The sequence below is a fragment of the Bubalus bubalis genome, chromosome 3 (genome assembly GCF_019923935.1).
Source record: "Bubalus bubalis isolate 160015118507 breed Murrah chromosome 3, NDDB_SH_1, whole genome shotgun sequence".
NCBI classification, from domain to species: Eukaryota; Metazoa; Chordata; class Mammalia; order Artiodactyla; family Bovidae; genus Bubalus; species Bubalus bubalis.
In genome coordinates this window covers 162,975,215-162,985,709 of record NC_059159.1, presented here as the reverse complement: position 1 = coordinate 162,985,709, position 10,495 = coordinate 162,975,215, and the positions used below count along the sequence as shown (strand labels likewise).

General features: G+C 38.8%; 1 non-coding gene across 1 annotated transcript; it reads left to right on the top strand.

Annotated features, from left to right (window-relative positions):
* Positions 1 to 3,771: 3,771 nt before the first annotated feature.
* Positions 3,772 to 3,843, top strand: TRNAC-ACA. The gene has a single exon. It is a non-coding gene; the product is annotated as a tRNA-Cys (tRNA).
* Positions 3,844 to 10,495: the final 6,652 nt, after the last annotated feature.

Sequence of the window (10,495 nt, the reverse complement as noted above, 5' to 3'; positions counted from 1 at the left end):
AGATATGGACATTGTCTTGTTTGAGGCTATTTCTCACATCTAGAACATTGCTGGCACATACTGACTCTCTAGATAGATAGGTAGGTAGATAGATAGATACATAGATAGAAATAAAATGATGGGAAATAGTAACTGATAATTGGCATTGAAAGACTAGATGAAGTTGCATAGAATATATTTATATTGGAACCAATGAGATTGTTTTGTAGTTTTCTTATTTTTTCCTCAAATCATGGAGAGACCAAGTACAGAACAGGTGAGACAGAAGCCAAAAGAGGAAATTATTTAAAGGAGAAGCTGGTCAAATAATGTTAGTTGTTTTTGCTTCCAGCTATTTTTCTTTTTGTTATTCCAATAAAAGGTAATACAAGTTTATTAAATGCCCATTAACTTTGTACATACTGAACACAAAGTAGGTGTTAAAAAATTTATTTGTTAATTTATATCCTAAAGCACAAGATTGGGTCTAAAGTTAAAATATGAAGTGGTGTGAAAGTGAAGTTGAGGAATAGGATAGAAATAGGTTAAAAAAGTAGACTTTAACTACATCTCTTGTTACTAAAAAACAAAAGAAAACCTCATTGAAATAACTGATACAAAAATTTATTATTCACTAGTTCTGGATGGTGGGGATATCTATGAATATTAGATATCCAAATAAATAGAAAAATAAGGAAAATAAAATATGAAGTGGTGAGAATTGCTGTTTATAAAATCTTTTGACTTATGGGAAAAGCTTACCCTCAGTTTTCCATAAAATTATTTTTCCTGCATATGGAAATGTAACTATTAATGTAATATCCTTTTTCTCAAATATAGTTAAATGCCCTATCTTCTCTATTTTTAAAATATACAGTATAAACACAATCAAGGATACCCCAAACAACATTCAGTTCAGTTCAGTTCACTAAGTCGTGTCCAACTCTTTGCAACCCCAGCAAAGGGTTGCAGCACAAAAGGCTTCCCTGTCCATCACCAATTCCCAGAGCTTGCTCAAATTCATGTCCATCGAGTTGGTGATGCCATCCAACTATCTCATCCTCTGTCATCTCCTTTTCCTCCCGCCTTCAATTTTTCCCAGTATCAGGGTCTTTTTCAATGAGTCAGTTCTCTGCATTAGGTGGCCAAAGTATTGAACTTACAGCTTTAGCATCAGTCCTTCCAATGAATATTCAGGACTGATTTCCTTTAGGATGGACTGGTTGGATCTCCTTGCAGTCCAAGGGACTCTCAAGAGTCTTCCCCAACACCACAGTTCAAAAGCATCAATTCTTCAGCACTCAGCTTGCTTTATAGTCCAACTCTCACATCCATAAGGACTACTTTAAGACTTCTTTTGGAGAGAATAAGAGAAGTAATGGTTTTCCCACCTTTTATAAGGATGACACTACCATAGATATCTGTGACATTTCTTGTAACTAATTATAGCTTGAATTTGCAAATTTAGCCCTTAGGAAGTTATTTATTTTATAAGTTGGTTCATTTTTCATTAGGTACATAGTAATACTGTGATGGCTTTTGTGGTTCAAACAGCTAGATTTCCACGGTTGTGGTTAATCTGGTGAAATATCTAAATGAGTTATCTAATCAATTTTTGTTAAACTAATACAGCATTATCTCCTTTTTATATTCCCATACCTCTCAGGACATTAATTTTCTCAGGGAATAACTAATTATCAATGTGAATGTCTTATTTTCCCTGCCACGTTGATGGAGTAGCATCATTTGCGCTCTCCAACTAGCATGGTTCCTCCACATAATGTGTGCTTCAAAATAGATGATGGACAAATCAGTGACTGAACAATTACACCTCACTGGGTGGAAGTCAGAAGACTTGTGTTCTGGACCTACCTGTGTAATTTTGGGCAAATTTTAAACTCACTGGACCATAAGATACTGTAACTAAGTAGAACCTTATGAGGCTTTCCCAGGCAGATTTCTCCCCCATATCCTCTCTGAAGTACTTAGATAACAGTAGTGATGCACATTTCCTGAGCTGTTTTATAGATGCTAAAACCACCCCCAAATAGAAGAAATTAATTACTTGATGATCATAAGCATGTAGCCCCCAACCTACTGGTGCCTAAGAATCAATAATGTTAACCCATGTGACATCGCCCTGTTACCATCAACCAATCAGAGAACTGGGCACAAGCTGATCACATACCTTGGGATGTCCCTCCCTCATCTTGCCTTTTTAAATGCCTTGCTGAAACCCCTGGGGGCGGGGGGAGGTGGGAGGAGTTCTGGCTTTTTTGAGCACTAGCTGTCCTGAACAACTTGCTTGGCCACCCTGCAATAAATGCTGCACTTTTCTTCACCACAACCTGGTGTCCGTAGATAGGCTTTACAGCACTAAGGCAAGCAAGTAAGGATCCAAGTTTGGTTCGGTAACAATATGAAAGGTGTTAGGGTAAACGTTACCCGGGCTTATGTTAAAGTATAGAGTTAGCTTTTTCATTTTCCCCAAGGAAAAGGACACCAGCATAACTGTTTACACCCGCCTGTGTCTCCTTTGGAGGGTATGGAGTCAAGTATAAGCATGGATAAATTTTCATCTTGGCCAGAAACATAGCTTATGTGAATTTTCAGTGTGTGAAAGAGCCAGGGAGCATGTGTGATATGAGACAGCTCATACTTAGAAAAACGTTCAGAAGTTGGATATGTGGAACAGAAAAATACTAAAAGTGTCTCCAGAGACAAATGTTGCAAATATAAGCTACAATAACATTTGGCTTCTTTATGTGAAAAGAGTAAACTACGTGAATATGAAAGGTTAGATTTCTCTTCCATACTTGTGAAAATCTCTTTACATGCCGATACTACCACAGCTCTCTTCTAGCACAATTACTAGTTTAATTAGATGACATATGTTGTGCTAAGATGTTTGGACTCAATCTATTTATGTGAAGTAGTTCCTTGCTGATCAAAAGATAGTATGTGAGGCTACACCCATAAATTTGCAAATGCAAGACAATAAGCTACTTATGCAACACATTTGTGCAATGTTATTTCATTCCATATATCCAGATTTTCTCCCTGATCAGTTTCAGACTAATCTGCAATTCTGTTTCAAGATGATTATCTGCCATAGTCATACCATGCTCACTGGCTGGTGTGTGTGTAGCTGTAATATTTCATACACATTAGTGCTCTTATAAAAACATAGAAAACCTAAAAATGAATAACAAACAAAATCTTGATAGCTATTATTTCAAAATAACCTAGTGCCAGATGTTAACTGAATTAAATATTCATTTCAGACCTTACTCCAGATGGAGCACTGTACTAGTTACAAAGTATATAATTAAGACAAGGTCCATGGTCTACCATCTCAAGAAGCCTGTGGTCTGTTGGGGAAGCAGACAAAAAACAAATTTAATGCAAAGCATGAAAATTTCCTAAAGCGGGATGTTGACGACAACTCTAAGTGTGGAAAAGGTAAAAACCAGTTCCAAGATTGTGCTTCCCTTTTGGCTCAGTGGTAAAGAATCCTTCTGCCAGTTCAAGAGATGCAGGTTCAATCCCTGGGTTGGGAAAATACCCTGGAGAAAAAAATGGCAACCCACTCTAGTATTCTTGCCTAGGAGATTCCACGGACAGAGGAACCTGGCAGGCTACAGTCCATGGGGTCAAAAAAGAGACAGACATGACTCAGTGACTAAACAACAACTATTCCAATATTATCAATGGGAGGTGGAAACATCTAAACTGAACCTTATAGAATAAATAGGGTTCACCGTGTGATTAGAAAACAAAATGAAACAGACTTCCCTGGTGGCTCAGAAGGTAAAGCGTCTGCCTACAATGCGGAAGACCCAGGTTCAATCCCTGGGTAGGGAAGACACTCTGGAGAAGGAAATGGCAACCCACTCCAGTACTCTTGCCTGGAAAATCCCATGGATGGAGGAGCATGGTAGGCTACAGTCCATGGGGTCACAAAGAGTCAGAAACAACTGAGCGACTTCACTTTGCTTTGCTTTGCTTCAATCTGTGATTAGAAAACAAAATAAAACAGCAGGAACAACGACTTGGGAGTGGGAGGATGTGGGGGATGTTCAGAGAATGGCCAGTGGTTCGAGGTTCCAATGTAAATGGGGTTGAGTGAATAGTTGTTCCATGTTAAGGATTTCAGATTTTACCATTTCACGCCAGTCAGAATGGCTGCGATCCAAAAGTCTACAAGCAATAAATTCTGGAGAGGGTGTGGAGAAAAGGGAACCCTCTTACACTGTTGGTGGGAATGCAAACTAGTACAGCCACTATGGAGAACAGTGTGGAGATTCCTTAAAAAACTGGAAATAGACCTGCCTTATGATCCAGCAATCCCACTGCTGGGCATACACACTGAGGAAACCAGAATTGAAAGAGACACGTGTACCCCATGTTCATCGCAGCACTGTTTATAATAGCCAGGACATGGAAGCAACCTAGATGTCCATCAGCAGATGAATGGATAAGAAAGCTGTGGTACATATACACAATGGAGTATTACTCAGCCATTAAAAAGAATACATTTGAATCAGTTCTAATGAGGTGGATGAAACTGGAGCCTATTATACAGAGTGAAGTAAGCCAGAAAGAAAAACACCAATACAGTATACTAATGCATATATATGGAATTTAGAAAGATGGTAACAATAACCCTGTGTACGAGACAGCAAAAGAGACACTGATGTATAGAACAGTCTTTTGGACTCTGTGAGAGAGGGAGAGGGTGGGATGATTTGGGAGAATGGCATTGAAATATGTATAATATCATATATGAAATGAGTCACCAGTCCAGGTTCGATGCACGATACTGGATGCTTGGGGCTGGTGCACTGGGACGACCCAGAGGGATGGTATGGGGAGGGAGGAGGGAGGAGGGTTCAGGATGGGGAACACATGTATGCCTGTGGCGGATTCATTTCGATATATGGCAAAACCAATACAATATTGTATAGTTAAAAAATAAAATTAAATTAAAAAAATAATAAAAATAAAAGAAAGATGAAAGAGTATATAACAGAATTATATTCTCAGTAAGTTGTTTTAGAAATATCATCCTGGCAACAGTGTACAGAATTATCTGAAGAGATGAAAAATAACTTCAGACAAGGATTTGTGAGCTTATTAAAGATTTTTTCCTTATTTTTTGCCTTTTCAGTGCTTCCATACTGGGCCTGGCATATAAAGTATGTTCTCAAAAACATTAAACATTATTGCTATGGCCTCAACAGCACAGCATGACTGCAACAATGAAGCTTAACATCATCACAGGAAATTTCCACAAAGGTGTGGAATTAATCTAGATAGAAGGGGAGTTCCCCCGCCTTCCTTTATAGCTTATCAACTTAGTTTATATTCAAGTGTGTCTAAGCATTTATTTCCACCTAGATTCAAAATAGTAGTGGTGCAAATAATGGTGAATTAAAACTTAGAGGGAAAACTAATTTTCCTAAGATTCTCTTATATGCATAATTTTAGAAATGATGCAGAAACATTAACAACTGAGATAAAATATAGATGATTCAGATGTGGTAAAATCCAATGTAAATATAAAAGAAAACTTCTAGAAATTTCCCAAAGATAAGCTGGGAGAGAATCCTTGCAAACCATATAGCAGACCAAGAACAAATATTCCTTCTAAAGAATGTATGGCCTAGCTAAAAGCCTGGATTCTGAACCAGACTACCTGGGTTTGCAATTCTGTCTCATACTTTTTAGCTTAACACTACTCATTAATAAATTAATTAGATACTTAAGTTCTCAGTGTCCCAGTTTTCTTATCTGTAAATTGGAGTTTGTAATATGGTATCTAGTTTATAAAGAGTGGCAAAGTGTTTATAATAGTGTTTGTCACACAGTGAGTGCTCAATAAAAGTTAGCTATTTTTAAATTATTATTAATGTGGCAGAGACTACTATGTATGTCCCCAAATTTGTTCTCTCCTTATTTTAATTAAAAAACTCCAAGTTGTGACTGTGCAGATGTCAGTCCAGAGTAAAACCCGAATTTTCTAACCTTTATTACAGATAGGACTTACCATGTGACTAGGGCATGGTCAATGAGGTGTAAGCAGAGATGTCACATGGCAGCTTATGGAAATCTTCCTGAAGAGACAGCTAGATATGTACCAGATTCTCAAACAGAATGAAATTGATAAGGGTTGGTGAGAATACAGGGTAACAGGAACTCTCAAATGCTGCTGGTGGGAACATAAATTGGTACAATCATTTTGAAAAACAGTTTGGCATTATTTAATAAAAATGAAGATATACACATTTCTCAATAATGAAGAAATTCATTCCTAAATTTATATCCTAGAGAAAGGTATATACGTACTAAGATAAACATACAAGGATGTTGATAGCAGCATTATTTGTAATTTCCCAAAACTAACAATCCAAAGGTCCATCAATAGTAGAATGGATAAACAAGTGAGGTATATTTATATGATGGTAGTAATTCAACAATGAAATTGAATTAATATATATATATATATATACATACAACAACACCCACTGAATAGAAGAAGCAAGAACCAAGCTAACACAAACAGTAAGATTCGGAAAATAGGCAAAACTGGATCATTTAGAAGTATGTACTTGGGTGAAACTCTAAAGAAAAGCAAGGCAATGATTATCATAAAGTCAGGATTATAGTAATCTCTAGATTTAGGAGGATGTTTCCTGTAGGGAGAATTGTGATTAGAAAAGAAAACAGAGAGCTCCTGAAATTCTTGTAATGCTCTGTTTCTGAGTGGAGTTTGCATGGCTGTTCCTTTGAAATAATTTTTAAACTATACATTGTCTTATGGACTTTTCTACATGAACATTATATTTCATGATTTGAATTACAGATTATATAAGGAAACATTGTGCCCTTGGTCTCTCCTCTTTTTCATTCCTTCCTCAATCTTGCTGCCCGAAAAGGCAGATATTGTCACCTGAGACCAGGAAAACAAGGGTCACAACCTAGGAAGTTCAGTGTAATGAGCTGGAAGGTAAGTCCCTGAAGACTTTGTGGGAACAGCTGCCATATCAGTTTTGAAACTTTTGCTTCTATATTTCATTTACATGAAAGAGAAGTAAATTTTATATTATTTTGGAATTTTCTGTTTTTTACATAGCTAGATTTGATATTAACTAATATGCCTATATTTTAGATCTTATAAAAGACAATCTACTCAATAGAAAAATGGCTTGCACCTACTGCATGACACAAGGAACTCTACTCAATGCTTTGTGATGATCTAAATGGGAAGGAAATCCAAAAAAGGGGGGATATATATATATATATATATATGTATATATGTATACACCTATAGTTGTTGTTGAAGCTGAAACTCCAATACTTTGGCCACCTGATGTGAAGAGCTGACTCATTGGAAAAGACCCTGATGCTGGGAAAGATTGAGGGCAGGAGGAGAAGGGGACGACAGAGGATGAGATGGTTGGATGGCATCACTGACTCAACTGACATGGGTTTGGGTGGACTCCGGGAGTTGGTGATGCACAGGGAGGCCTGGTGTGCTGCATTTCATGGGTTGCAAAGAGTCGGACACGACTGAGCAACTGAACTGAACTGAATAGTTGATTCACTTTGCTGTACAGCAGAGACTAACACAATGCTGTACAACAACTATACTCCAATGAAAATGAATTCTTTTAAGTTGCCAGATCACACACACACACATAATCCTTAGGCAATTAGTTCCTGGAAGAAGAAATCCAAAAGGTCTCACAAACTTCTAAAAAGTACTTAATCTCAGCAGCAATCAGAGAAATGCAAATTAAATAAGATAGTATTTTTCATGCATCAGATCAGCAAATATATTTGAAAGGGAAAGTCACTCAGTTGTGTCCAGCTCTTTGTGACCCCATGGACTATATAGTCTATGGAATTCTCCAGGCCAGAATACTGGAGTGGGTAGCCTTTCCCTTCTCCAGGGGATCTTCCCTACCCAGGGATCAAATCCAGGTCTCCTGCATTGCCAGAGATTGTTTACCAGCTGAGCCACAAGGGAAGCCCAAGAATACTAGAGTGGGTAGCCTACCCCTTCTCCAGTGGATCTTCCCCACCCAGGAATTGAACGGGGGTCTCCTGCATTGCAGGTTAATTCTTTACCAACTGAGCTATGAGGGAAGCCCAGCAAATATATTTAAAAGAGCAATATATTCATTTCTGTTGCATATTTAGGAAACCAGTTTCTCTCAGGCACTGTTAACATAAAATGCCACAAATTTTTAGAAAGTAAATTGGCAACATCTATTAAGTCTGAAATGCTGTCATTATGTGAGTCAGCAAAATAATACAAATCTATACCATAGAACTAGCAGTAATAATAGTCAAGATCATATGTCCAAGAATTCTTACTGCAGCATTATTTTCAAGGTAAAAAACTGGAAACTGTTAAAATCCATTCGTAGTAGAATGTCTGGATAAATTATGGTACAGCCTTCCTATGAAATATGTGACTGTTTAAAAATGAGTTGAATCTGTTTATCTTGATCTGGAAGGCTGTTCAAGATGTATTGCTTAAGAAGGAAAATAAGTTACCCATTTTTATATAATTGGCCAACATATTTTGTGTATGCATGTCTGTATAAATTGGTATGAACATGCAGGAAAGTGTGAAAAGATACACCCCAGATGTTAACATTATCTACCTGGGAGTTGCAGGTGGTAATAAAGACTACTTTTTCTGTATCAATATTTGGATAGTTTTACTGGCCACACTGAGTATAATTATGTGTTACTTTTGTAATGTTGCAAAATTACTCAAATTAAAATTGGTTCTAATAAAAGGAATATAGCCAAGAATGCAAATAATTAATGTATCTCAATGCCAGATGAACATCTTCAACCTGATTCTTGTTAAACATTAAAACATAATGCTGTAGCAAACTGCACCAACCTGTACAAAATAGAATGAAGGCAACTTAATGTGGCTCAATCACTCACCTTTCATTTGTATTTCAATAATAACTTTAAAAGAACCCATGTGTTAGGAAAATAAATAAATGTAAGTGCTTGCAATCTTCTGGGAAGGAATCTAATGCCAAGCTATGTCACAGTAAGGAACTCAGAAGTTAAGCAACAGAGAGAAAGGGACAAGTCTTCTTCCTCTGATGTGGGTCTAGAAACTTCTAAAAGAGTCTGCTGGTGAAAAGATGACTGCTAATCAAAGTATAACTATGCATGCTCAGTCGCTTCAGTTGTGTCAGACTCTGTGCGACTGTAGCCCACCAGGCTTCTCTGTCCATGGGGTTCTCCAGGCAAGAATGCTGGAGTGGGTTGCCATGCTCTCCTCCAGGGGATCTTGCAGACCCAGGGATCGAATCTGTGGTGTCTCCTGCATCGGAGGAGGATTCTTTACCACTGAGCCACCCGGGAATCAAGGCATACACTTTGCGTTTCCCAATTACAACTCATCATCTTCCTGCCCTTCCCCAAATGTTCTTCGTCCATTGAGGCACGACCAACACCTAGTCAGGCATGTTTAAAGTTATGTTTGCCTCCTCCCATTTGCTTTCCTCTTTCCCTGAATGTGGTTGCTAAATCCTCTCAATCTGCCCTCTGGGACGCTTCTGCCGTCGTCCTCATCAGGCCCTGCCACCTCAGGAGCAGCCACACCCAAGAATCACAGACTTTGGTCGTCGCAACTTTTCACACAGGCTCCATCGGGGTTCCCGCCACCATCTTCACTGTCACCGTTCAGCGTGTGTGGAGAAAGTCTGCTCACCCGTGAGGACCTCTGCGTTAAACATGTCCCTGCTTCAGCCCTCACCTTCAGAGGCCAGGACTGCAGAAGGCCCCGCCGCCCGAGGGGCAGGATGACAGGATGAGGTAGGGCGTGGCCTGGCCTGGCTAGCCAATGGAAGCACTGAGTCCAAGGTCAGAGGTCACGTGTCCAGTGGGCGGGAATTTTCTCTGGCGAAGACGGGTAGTAGGCAATTTCCTGAGAAGCTGGAGAGAGGCGCTAGGCAAGGTATTCTTGAGCTGAGGGGAAAACAAGAGCTGGATGGGGCTAGTATATGGCAGCTCTCTGGAAAACAGATCTGTGAGGTCCGGCTCACGTGGCCCTGTGGGTATAAGACCCCAGAACAAGAGTCCACTGAACCTGACTGGGCGAGAACAGAGGATGAGAATGGAACAGAAAGGCCAATAGGATTTCTAGCCCTAATTAGGCTGAGTAAATTAAACAACTTGAGAATATACGTGAACCTTACCTCCTCTACCATTTGACATGGTGAAAGTGTGGTCTTTGTGCAAGGAAGTAAGGGGAGAAGTCTCCCGATGCCTGAGGCTGTGGGAGATTACTCACCAGTGTGTGATCTTAAGTAGTCTTGAGAATAATATTCCACTGTATATTTGTACACTATAAATATATAGTTGTTACTTGTCAATTCTGCTCAGTAAAGCTGGGTGGAAAAAATGTTGAAAAAACCTAACTTCTCTAACATTGTGCATAAGACCCTGACCTAATGATTTGCATGCATTTTCATTT